The sequence below is a fragment of the Ambystoma mexicanum genome, chromosome 3q (genome assembly GCF_040938575.1).
Source record: "Ambystoma mexicanum isolate Mex_15411 chromosome 3q, UKY_AmexF1_1, whole genome shotgun sequence".
NCBI classification, from domain to species: Eukaryota; Metazoa; Chordata; class Amphibia; order Caudata; family Ambystomatidae; genus Ambystoma; species Ambystoma mexicanum.
In genome coordinates, this window is record NC_090926.1 from 398,756,483 (window position 1) to 398,769,362 (window position 12,880).

At 45.5% G+C, this 12,880-nt stretch overlaps 1 protein-coding gene across 2 annotated transcripts in view; it reads left to right on the top strand.

The window, feature by feature from the left end:
- Positions 1–12,880, top strand: part of RNF130 (ring finger protein 130) — a 1,130,799-nt gene that overhangs the window by 126,722 nt on the left and 991,197 nt on the right. The gene's annotated exons all lie outside the window — the stretch shown is intronic.

Sequence of the window (12,880 nt, forward strand, 5' to 3'; positions counted from 1 at the left end):
ACAAAGAAAGTGAGGCCAGAAACAGAGTTAATAATAGGACAGACAAACAGTAGGAGTGAGGGATGGAAGCAGAGCAAAAGAGACGTTTGGAGACAGTAAAATAAAACACGGATGAACAGCAGGTGGGGAGAAATGGAAATGGAAAAGCAAGACTAGAAAAGAGCAGGCTAGTAACATATGAGACAGTGAAAGAAAGATAATCAAAAGGAGTAGCAGTCACAACCGAGAAAATGAAACAGATATAGCCAGAGTAATGACATGGAAGAGGAGTTATATCAACCGATACAGTGAGATAAAGAAGGGAAAAAGCAACAATAGAATGCAGAGATGGGAGATCCAGAGTGACCGAGAAACAGACCGCAAAATGTGGCATCACAACACTTAAGGGTGAGTGGCAGAGCATCAGAAAGTGAGAGACAGGGGAAACAAAGTAGCAAAGGGAAGGAGAGATGGAGCAAAAACATGGAGTACTGTCAAGCAGTTCGTGCCAGGCAGCAACAGTAGGCCCAAGAGGCAGAGAAATGATGCTGGTAGAGTGCAAGACTTGATTTATGAATCACCCAATGTAAATAGCTGGCACCTGTAGTAACTCTTAACAGAGTTTGTGCCCAAGTATCATGAAGATGAAGCTGGGTAATATGTATCTACAAGGTTCTTGTGTGGGGGATAATTTTTCCACAGGTGCAATGCATTATTTAGAACCACTTTGAAATACAGCTGTTTCGTCACTTATTTTTCAAACAAAGTTGTAATTTTACACACAAATTGGGTAGTTGTCAAACACTTTTTACTCTTGCGAAGTAGGAAAATCATTTTTACTTTCTTGAAATTGGATTTACTCTCTAATTCTAGAAATTGGGAGTAAAATACCCACACTCCAAAATCTTAGCCGGAGCACTGAATGTGAGAGATGATTGTAGGGCTTTTCCCAGAGAAGATGGTTTTAAGGAACAAGAATTTGGTTTATTAGTTAAAGTATTAACTAAAGTGGGAATTTTGTGGCGTTCATGAAAGGTACCACCGAGTAAGAGAGGTACACGTTGCATGTGCCATATTTGTGACTGGGGGTGCTGCGAAGTTGGCCCAATGTTTCAATTTTATATGTATCCAGCGTAGTTAATGTGAATGTGATGTGTTACTTTACGTGCTACTTTGTGTTTAAATTGATACATTTTAGATTTGCACACATGCAGCAAGATAAATGTAAAAGTCTGCAATGAAATATAAACACGATCTAGATGTGGTGTGCTATGATTTGCCTAGAAGCTGGGCAACAAGGAGTTTCATAATGCGTAAGCGAGGAAGGAATTTGTCATGATGAACTCATTGTGAAGAATACACAATAGTTATTAAACATGCATGCACTGATATACACACAGGGAATTTATTGCTCTTTTTTGTAAATTGGTTAAACTTGGCAGTCAGGGGTTCACAGGGTGAATTTTAAGTGACTGGGAAAAACTGGTTTCGCAGGGTTGGAGACCCAAGGCGAGGGTCTAATTTACAGCGACATTAAGCAGATGTTAAAGCCAAGAAGCTGGACCATTGCACTATTGTAGAAGGCAGATGTAATCCTTTAAGTGCATGGGAGGTTTTTATTTATTCTTCAGGGTGATACAGCCAATTGCTTTGACCAACAATAAACTTGGGGTGAAGTGATGCTTGAGGCCAGAGTGACCGATATGTCAAGGGTTTCGATTGTTTTCTCGGGATGTGACCTAAGGCTAGGCATGTTGAATTGGTAGTCGTTTAGATTAGAATGTTCCAATGACACCTGCAAGTCAGTGTGGGTGAGATGCTTATCATCAATTCAAAGGGAACCTGTTTATTCTTCCCCTCTTCATATAGTTTAACGTATTCTTGCAAACCATGTGCAATTACGTTCAGGGTTAAGGTCGTCTCAGGCCAGCTGGGACTTGTAATGAATTATGTTTGTATGTGAATGTGTAACTGTATGATGATGTCATGACCTTCCATGGACAAACCCTAAAAAGAGGGGTGTTGTACACACGAGCTGAAGATGGTAGTTATGATTGTGACCAATGAGAACGGGGAATTGGAGTAAGATTGGCTTTCTTTTGTCTAAGTCTTGACCAATCACATGTGGGGGTGGATTGTAATAAAACATATGGGAGTGTTTGAACTGTTGCAAAAATATATATATAATGCATCAACTTCTGTGGTTCGCAGAGAGACTATTATAGAATCATCTAGCCCCTTCCAGCCGATTGTACAATAAACTTGCTTTACGTACCAACGTGCACTCACTTCTTAAGTGGTGGGCCTGCTTTGGGTTAAGATGATTAGAGGCCCACCCCCACAGTTCTAAGAATATCTTCTTTTGTTTTTCTGTTAAGCATGTACATGTTTTGGCAGATTAAGTGGCAGCTCTTCTTTAAGGTACATACCGCTCTGTTGTACTATGTGCAGACATCTGGCATTTAGGTCACCTACCACATTAAAAGGTTACTTACTATTCTCCAAAAACTCAATTATTATGTAATTGATGCAGCTATTTTCAGAAATATTGGGTGGATTGTACATATTAATGATCAGTAAAAAACATTTCTGCCAATCTAATACAAACACCTGTACATCTCTTATTTTAGGTGGTAATGCATACAACCTTTTTTCAGAGTATTTTTCACAGCCACCATTAAGCCACCTGAAGGACGGCTCCTAGCACCTTTGTATGCCAGATTCAAGTAGCTAACGTAACCATCTAAAACTATATTGGTCGTTAACCATACTTCCTGGAGAGGGACGCTGTTGAGCCATCACACGAGGTAGACATGTGTAGAGGAGCTCTGCCAAAGTCTTAAAGATCCTGCAATATTTTGCTATTTGAGCCCCTGAATCCTGCCATCTCACCCAGCGGATTGTGTTGGGGAAGGATCCCAGAGCCTGCCACTGTTAATTTGATCTGAATTGTCCACGGATCCCCAGACTTCCTGCTGTTTGCTCCCACGGCCTAGGAGACCAGGAGCTGTGGTGCCCAGGTGACTGTTGTGCAACTCAGAGCGGGAGCCACCCGCGCTGAAGACCATCTGTGGGGTCTGGGTTGCTGGTTGGCGGCAGCTGTATCTGTCCTTTTGGACTGATACAGATGCCGGCAGAGCTGTGTGTCAGGGGAGGGCCCTGTGCGGTGCCGGATGTTCCACTGGAGATAGAGGCCATATTGCCGGACTGTCCTGCAGGTACAGGGAGCTGTGGGCCACGCAGCAAGTTCCTGCTGCGGTGGGCGAGCCTGGAGTCCGATAACGGTGAGTCCTTGACACCCGCGGTGGGGGCTGATAGTATGGCTTGTCGAAGCACAGTTCTGACCCCTTCTTTCAAGTGCGGGCCTCCGGACACCGGCGATTAGCACAGGGTGGGGACACTGAAAGACTACTTGGGCTATCTCTCCTGCTAGCGGTCTGGGCCCCTGTGACTCTCCTCTGGTCCCCCAGTCCCATACGGCTAATGCTCTTGAGCCTGATCCTGGCTTTGCTGTCCCCTGCAGTTGCATTTTGGCCCGTTTCCCAGGGATGCACAGACCCCTCACTGCTGCAAACTGAGTGGTTTCTCATTGTGGATCTTTTGGTGGCGGGGGGCAGAGAGCAGTGACAACGGAAACCGGAATGTTGGCTAACTATCATATTCTACCCCTGATTCCCTGAGCGTTGCCGAGCTATAGACCTGGTTGGTTAGGATTAGCGCCCTTCAGCTCCAGGGAGGACACCATCCTTGGGTGCACAGTTGCGGCATGCACCTGGCGGTACTCACTATGGCCAAGGATAAAATTAAGGTGGTGAGCACCCAAAACAGGATGGACCAAAATACAGTGGCTGCTGCGGCGGCCACCGGTCTCCCCCCGTGGAAGCCAGTGTACCAAGTACGGAGAACCCCCCAGTTGCCCTATCGCTGGCGGATGTCCTAAATGCTATTGCAGATTCCAGCAATTCCATGGAGGCGAAGATTGACGGGCTCAGTTCTGATATTTCACTTCTCCACCACGACTTGCATAAGTTGACATCCACTTTGGGTGAGACGGAGCGCTGAATCTCAGATTCAGAAAACTCCATTCGAGAACTGTATTGCCCCCTGTGCACAGCTACCCAGAAGATGAGGGCCCTCGAAGACCGAGTTGAGGATAGCGAAGTGTTCACAACAGAACAACCTCTGCATAGTTGGCCTACCTGAAAAATCTGAGGTTCCCAGTATGGAGCTCTTCCTGGAATACTGGCTAATGGATTTTGTGAAACCTAAGTCACTCTCGAAATTCTTCTCCATTGAGCGGGCAACCGGGTCATGACGGGCCGTCAGTCCTGGGGTCTCTACCCCACACTGCGATTGCCAGTTTCATTAACCTTCTGGACTGGGATGCTCTGCTGCAAGTGGCTCGGGTAAAGGGTCCCACAACATACGATGGCACTAAAATCTCCTTGTTTCCAGATCACAGGAAGTCCAGAGGACCTCAACAGTCCTTCGATGCAATTAGAGGCACCTCTATGCTCGGAGGATTAAATTTGCCCTTTTCTTTCCTGCCCTACTTAAGGTGCATCACAACGGCACGGTCCAAACATTTGCAGATCCTCAGATGGCATGAGCGGACACTCATCTTGGCAGAGACCCTGGGGGATGTGGGCGAGGCAGGACCTGGGAGGAGCAGTCCAACCATTTCACAACCATCTAGAGAACCCTAGGCCCCGTCGCCTACACTCTCCCCACCTGCCATGGATGCATCACAATAGTCATGAAATACTCCTACACTCGCATGTGACCAGTTGTATGGTTGACTGGATAGGTTTGGAACATGATTTGCCAGTGCGCAACACTTGGGCCATGCAGGCATTGGTGGAGAAAATGGCCCTCCTTTAACATCTTATTTTTTTCACGCCCCTTATCTTGGTTTTTTCTTTCTTTTTCTCTTCCTCCACCTGTTCATTACCTATTCTCTCGTTCCCGGACTGAACCAGGGAGGACGTTGGACTAAGCTCTGTTCCTTGTTCGATTTGAGAGAGGACTACTGAGTCACATGTTTGGGCGATGGATACTTCTTGTTGGGGTGAAGTATGGGTAGGGGTTGTTGGGAGATTGGGGTTGTTGATGTTTGTTAGGCAACACAGATGTTGGCGAAATGATGTGAAGACCCGGACTCGAGCCGAAGGGGGCTTGGATCACTGAATCAGGGGGATGTATTTCCCTGCATTGCCGTGCCCAGGGATGACCCATGGGAATGGCTCTCTGTCTCTGAGTCATTTGGTTGCTTGGGTTATCTGGCAGGAGGGGGTAGGGAGCAGAGACTGATGGGGGTACGGATGTGGTGATGTTTTTTCAATGTCAATATAGTTAAGGGGGACGGCGCATGGGAAGGTGTCCAGCAGCTGGGCAGGTTGGTTCATTACTCCCAGGAGATATAGGTTTTTGTAGGACATAGATGGGGACTGCTAACTCACTCAGGAAACGTAAAATGATGTCCTGGAATGTTAACGGTCTGTGTTCCTGGATTAAACAGGGTTTGTTTCTGCAGTTTCTTAAAAGGTATTCCCCGATGTGTCTCTCCTCCTTGAAACACATCTGGTGGGTGCGGACTGTCGTTTTCTCCAGGGGCTCCCAGGGGGTGCAGATCCTTATTCATAAGCAGTTACCTATCTGAGGGAGGTTTGTCCTGATTATGGGAGAACTGTGGGATACACTATTGGTACCGTGGCGGTCTATATATTCAACCCCCCTGTTGTCCTTGGATCTTCTGGAAATCATTCAGAACCTCTTGTTATCTCACCGACCTGACCTGTGGATTTTTTGTGGTGATTTTAACGATGTTATTGATCCGCTTGTGGACCATACCCACTTGAGGAGCAGAGATCCCACAGTAGCCACAAAACTGCGTATCTTTACGGCAGCGGTTGATCTGAGCGATGTGTGGAGAGTGGCCAATGGGAACGCTAGGGGTTTCTCATTTCACTATGCAGTCCACGCCTCCAGTTCCAGATTGGATTACTTTTTTGTCCCGCAACCGTAGACCCACCGGATCTTGTCGGCCAGGCTTTGGCCAAGGTGTATCTCTGACCATTCCCCACTCCTTGTTGCGCTAGAGAGTGGTAGACCCAGGCTTCAGTCGGGGTGGCAAGTTAGCAGTTATTATCTTAGCTTCCCTGACATCCTGGAAGGTTCTTCACACTTAACACTGGATCGGTTGACCTTCCGGTGATGCAGTGGGAGGGCTACAAGGCAGTGCTAGGGTGGGAATTGGTGTCCCTGATCTCTGCCAAGCGCAAGCACCATTTACACCAGGTGAAGGAGGCTGAATCCACGCTGAAGAACTGGAGGTAGATTTCCTCCAAACTGACTGTCCTGCCACACACAGGCTTATTTTGGCAGCCCGGAAGACGCTGCGTAATATTCAGATGGACAATGCTAGGCAGGACATGGAGACAGATTGAGCAGAATATATGATACCGGGGATAAGGCAGGGCAGATGTTGGCGTGGTTGGAGCGCTGAGATGAAGGCAATTGGCACATCAGGGAAATAGTGGATGAAAATGGGGTGGGTCAAACGGAAGGCTCGGAGATCGCTGAATGCTTTGCGCAATACTATGAGACATTATACCACGCAGCAGAACAGAAGACCTATAGTGCCCCCAGTCCTCTTGATAATGTCGCGCTCCCCCAACTTTCTTGGGACCAATCAGTTATCCTAGACTTGGAGATCACGAAAGAAGAGATTGCAGAGGCCACCTCTCCGCTTCAATCCGGGAACTCCCCTGCCTCCAATGGGTTCCCGATGGAGATGTGGAAGAGGGTGGGCGACCTGGTGGTCCCACACCTGTTTGATTTATTTCTCTGCAGCAGGAACGAGGGCACTTTCCCCCCTGGACCTAAGTCTGGCTACTATAGACATCCTTTCCAAAAAAGACACGCCCCCCAATTCATGTTGCTCCTACCGGCCCATCTCCCCAATAAACTGTGAATCCAAGATCCTAGCTAAAGTGCTCGCCAATAGATTGCTGCAGGTGATTACCTCTTTGATACACCTTTACCAGTGTGGCTTTCTCCCTCAGAAATCCACTCCCATGAACATCAGGCGTCTCCATCTGGCTATAGACTGAACCTCGGTCCTCTCTGAACCTTCCTGAAAGTCCCAGATGTCGATTTTTGAAAAAGCCTTTGATTCGGTTCTCTTGGAGCACCTGTGGGTGGTGTTGGTGGGAATGGGGTTTGGGGAACAGTTTGTGAGCTGGGTCAAGCTCCTGTTTGTGGCCCCTGTCGCCACTTTTCGGGTGAATGGGATAACGTATAGATCCTTTTCCTTGGGACGGGGGACTAGATAAGGCTGCCCTCTTTCTCACCTCTTGTTTACAAATGCAATGGAGCCCCTCGCGATCAAACTCTGCACAGATCCAAATTGGGGAGGTTTTTGGTTGGCCCATGGGTCATGAAGACAGGATCGCCCTATATGCAGACAATGTACTAATATTCCTGAGTAACCAACAAACATCCTGTCCTATTAGACTCAATGCCTCTGTGACTGTGAGGCGACTACCGGTCACAGAATCAACTGGCACAAGTCGATTCTATTCTCGGTGCAGGGTGGTGAGCAAGTAATCCCCCCTAGATCACCCATACAAGGTCCTGTTGGTGGGCTTTTGGAATTTGTGGATTTATGTGGGCCTGGACCCCACTTGTTTTTTAACACATAACCTTTATCCGATTGTGGAGCAATTTTTACAGGATGTAAAACGCTGGCAAGCTCTTCCTGTATCACTTCTGAGATTGGCGGCACTGTTCAAAATGCTTATGTTACCCAGGCTTCTATATGTCCTTCAGAACACGCCCGTCACAATACTACGGCCCGAGTTTGACAGATTGCACTCAATTCTCAGAGAGTTGCTATGGAATGGGAAGCAATCCAGAATCGCTCTGTCTACGTTGCAGCGCTCAGTGTGGGAGAGGGGTATAGGATTGCCTAATCTGCTACGATATTACCGAGCGTCACAGACACCGGCGATCAAAGACTGGTTGCATGGGGACCCCAACGCGATCCACATTAAGGTAGAACGAGTATGGATGGGGGAGGTTACACCAGCCCAGAATCTATACGGAGGGGCAATGGGCCAGCCCTTACCCCGGAAAGCCAGACACGTGATAGGGGTTTAGGGGGCAGCGCTCCACAATATCGGATGGGATGGCAGGCCAACCTTTACTCAACCCCTGTGATGCAACCTACTCCTGCTCGAGGTTAACACGGTTGGTGTGCTCCGGTCATGAGCCTCTTGCAGCATTTTGACTTTGGGTCAGGTTTTGGGCGATGGATATGTGGTTCCCTTCCCTACCCTCTAAGCCTCCTACAGGCTCCCAATGATGGAATGTTATCACCACGTTCAGATTACCCATGCATTACATGGCAAGTTTGCACACACTTGGGACATCCCGCCCTGCTCCCTGTTCGAGGCCAATGTTGTTGAATAGCAAATTCCCGGGAAAGTTACCTCGGTTAGGAATCAATGTTTGTCTTCTTTCTCTACACTGGGATTGGTGGGACTATAGCAAAAATGGGAGGTGGGGGCCATAGACCCTGATGACTGGGTTGAGGCCCTGATGTCCTCAATGGAGGTGGCAATTTCCTCTCGGTTCGCCTAGTGGAACTTAAGATTCTGCACAGTGTACTATCCTCGCACACTGCTTTTTAGATGTGGCCAGGCCCCTCACGGGTGATGCCTAAAATATTACCAGGCAGATGGTACTTTTTTTCCATATTAAATGGGAATTCCTGCGTATCCTGGGGCAGGGTCCTAAATAAGCTTGCTGGGGTGATTGGTGAGACGATACCCGCTGCCCACTCCTACAACCGTTGGGACAAGCTACTGATATCGAACGCAGCTATCTTGGCCAAAAATAATATAACCATGGTTTGGGGGCGGGGTCGAAGGTGCCCACACATGGCAAGTGGATATCTGATATTCACGTGTGTATGTTCTATGAAAGGAGAATATATAATGCATGAGGGAGCCCGAATACATTTCTGAAAATATGGCGCAAGTGGGAGAAGACTGGCTGATGGGACTTCGTGGCATAATGTGAGAAATTAATTGCACTATGTAAACAGTGGCTGTGGGCTACTGACGCACCTTACCCCGTTCTCCCATTAGTTGATTCCTCTCTGCCTTTGTTATATATGTCAACCAGAGTGTTGCATTTGTTTTTGATTGATTTATGTTCTGTTTTGTTTAAATGCCAATATAATGTGTTATTTTTTTTTAAAACATACTTCTTGGAAACCTATTATATCTATATGCCTCAGATGTATAGCTAATTTTGAACCAGACATGAAGCTGTTAAAGCCTGTGGTGTTTCAGGAAATAATGGAAAAGCAATCAATTTTTGTTTATTTCAGTGAAAATGTCATTAGGGTTGAGAATTGGGGGCTGTTGGTAGAAGTGTAGAGCGCAAAGATCAGTCTAGATTCTCTGCCTGTGCCTGAATTGGTAAAAGAAATTGTCTTTTGCTACTGCCTCAATTTTTACATTTATTTTCATATTGAGTTGTTTAAATCAGACTGGGTCAGAAGGTTCGACAGTAAGATCATTTCCATAATATACTATTTTGTTCAAATTGCTTTTAGCTTTAAGCCTCTGCATTAGCTGATCCTTACAACATTAAAACCCAGAATTAGAAAATATTTGATTTCTGACAGTATTCGGTGTGAAATTACTCTAGAATTTACATGTACAATGAATGAATTGTTCACAATGTTTTCCATCTCTATCCTGTCTAAATCCAAAGAGTTCAAAACTCTGACTCTTTGAATCTCTTTAAAAAGTGACAGGATCTGAGATCTATTTAGAATAGTCACATTTTGCTCTAAGACAGATTCTATCTGCAATCTTAAAGTGTCTATGGCGCGGATCTCGACATCAGGGCAACCAGCTGTGACCTTTTTGTTCCTTTTGTTTGGGGAAGAGGTACTTTCGGAACTATTGGATACTCTCCTAAGCCCCTATTATGATCACGCTATTCTTTTCCATTACTAACTGTGAAATCCTCGTCCCTCTGTTATTGGACATCTCGGATAAGGAAACTGATGATTCTGATCTTAATGGTTCCTTATTCTCAGCAAAATATGTCAGTATTTTCATGTTGTCTTTTATTCTTCTTAGATTTTGATTTTTTTCCTAGACTTCCTGTTCTGTTGCTCCACCAATCTTTTATTTGAGAGACCTGCCTTGTTCAAATTGAACATAATTGCCTTATTGATTGTAGAATCCTGTACAAGTGATGAGTCTATTTTTAGATTTTCTTCTTGAATGGCTGGAAATCCAATTTTCTAAGCCCTCTGATGAGATTTCTTGTGCTTCCGAATCTGGGAAGCTTTATGTTTAGTATTCTTATTCTTCCTGTTCTTAATTTTGTTTGGTGTAGATTGCTGTGAATTTGCAAGTAACACCTCCGGCTCCTGCCTTTGCTCTTACAGTTCTTGTGATAGTCATGTTTAATTTCTTAAAATCGGTGTCATACATAATCGAGATGAAGAATCAACAATTTGTCGTCAAAACTTCTCATTAATATCTGTGTTAGAAATTAAGTTAGTTTGCAGTTGTCACTCCTAATTAGAAATTACCTTCCAATCTCAAGCACGTGTCGTATATAGTGTCTAGCTCGTGTGATTGTGCTTCTGATTCTCTTTTTGAATTTTCATGTAAAGAGGCTGAGGATTTTAGTGCCAAGAGTACCGCTCCCAAAGTTGGAGGGGCAGGAGTTTTTAAAAGTGGGATACAATTTCCGGCTCTTGCAGAAAGAGTTGTCTAGTATGTTGATCAAGCAGTGGGCCGAGCTGTCAAGGGCCTATACGGGTGAACCAAAGGTTAGGTTGTCTTCACTTTCTATGGAGTAATGATGATCCTTGCTGCTCCGCCTCCTCTAGACATCCGACACAGAAAAAATACTTTTTCCAGCAAGTCTCAGCAATTTCGAGTTTGTTGCAAAGTATGAGCACAACCACTCCTGACTCCCTATTTTTATTTTTTGGAGTATTTGCCTATTTTTAGGGGGTAAAAGTGGCTGATACTTATCTGTCGGGCTACTTAAGAGATGTCCGTGTTGCCTTTAAAGCTGTTTAACCAAATATATTTGAAGGTTGTGCATTGGTTACAAATTTATGAGAGAGCTTCAAGGAGTGTAGCGAACACATGTATTAGCATTGTAAAAGCAAAGGTTTATTTTTTAAAGGTCAGGATGGAGTAAGGCCTAACCTGTCCTATGCTAAGGTGGGATTTTCCTAGAAAAAGAAACTAAGGATACTCTGTGTCAGTAAGTTCAACTCAGAAGTCGGTCTGTGTCCAAAACCTATCCATGCCCTGACAACTAAAGCTTTACAATATGCAGGGATGTCATCAACCAAAGAAGCAGTGTTAAAATTATATTCTCAGCTTCTTCCAGCTCCTGGCTTGTTTTTAGCTTCTCCTTTCTCAAGTTCAAAACAGTTCCACAAAAAGACCTTGGGTTTCCCTTCCCCATGTTCAGCACGGTTCCGCAAAATATCCTTGGGGTTCCCTTTCCCAAGGACAACACAGTTTGTTTGACTTTCACTTCATAGTCAGTTCAACTTTCTTAGCAACTCTACTTTATCACCTTTCAGGCTTTTCATCAGCTCTCTTTATCCGTCTTCCTTTCATTCTCTTGAACATTAATTAGGCATAACCACTTCAGCCTCTTGACTCTTCATGGTTCGCTCCAGTTAGGGGTTATTCGGCCAAGGCGCAGTTGTCACCCATCACAGGTTACGCAACCGATAACCCATGGCACTTTGTAATGTTCAGTGACTTTCCTTGGACTTCATTATCAACACAAGTTTCCTTCTACAACTGTGTCATTAGTCCTTGTACACTTTTGTATTACATTGCCAGTCTTTTAACTCTGTTAAAATGTGACTTTTACACACTTTACTTCATGGTATCTCTTCTTGTCACCACCTTGCTTTCACACTATCCCAAAGTGTTTTTAAAATACTTTTAATTCGCCTCACAGGCTTTCATTAATTGCTTAGGGTTTCTTTGCACTTTCACTCAATTCCAAAAAGGCTTTTTTCTTGGTTTCAATGTGTTCAGAACTTTTCATCACTTTCCTTTCACTTGTGCGATATTTCATATAACACTGTAATTTTCTTTGATTAGTTCACTTATAGCTCAGTAAATATTTTGCTGTTAGTTCATCTTTCAATATTTTACATTTGGTCTACAGACCCATTTGTTGCATACTTTTACCTGACCGGCATCTGCTGTTACACACATCATGCCACCTGGAACGTCCTGGCCTGAGTGATCTTTCCCTGTTACTCACCTGTTTGCGGCTGCTCCTCCTGGTGCTTTGGTTTTCCTCTCTGGTTCTGGCTTGCTCTTCTATCTCTCTCTCTCTCTTTATCTCTCTCTCTCTCTCTCTCTGTCTCTCTCTCTCAGGGAGCTCTGGCGAGGAGCGCTCGCTTCCTCCAGACTTCCCGCAAGCTGGCGACGGCGCATGGGAGACTTCTGTTTTCCCCACTCCAACGGGGAACACACAGCACAGGGCTCTGCAGAGCTCTTGACCCGCTTGCAGCCCGTTCTGGTCTCAGCGTCTTTTTGGCTTCACTGCAGATATCTGTGTCCTTTTCACTGGCCCATCGGCTGCATGCTCCAACTCTGATTGACGCGCTCTCCTGCCCAGCTGGAACGCTCAGTGTTTCTCTCTGGCCTCTCTTTATATGCACCTGTGAACCATTAATTGGTTGCAGGTGCAAGTCCTTTGCTTGACCAAGATGACTTCTGTCACTGGGACATGCCTGACCATAGCAGTGTTCTACAGTCCTCTTCCTCGTCCCAGTACCAAAGTGGTGTGCACAGAGGGTAGTGTGCATCACTCGTAGTTG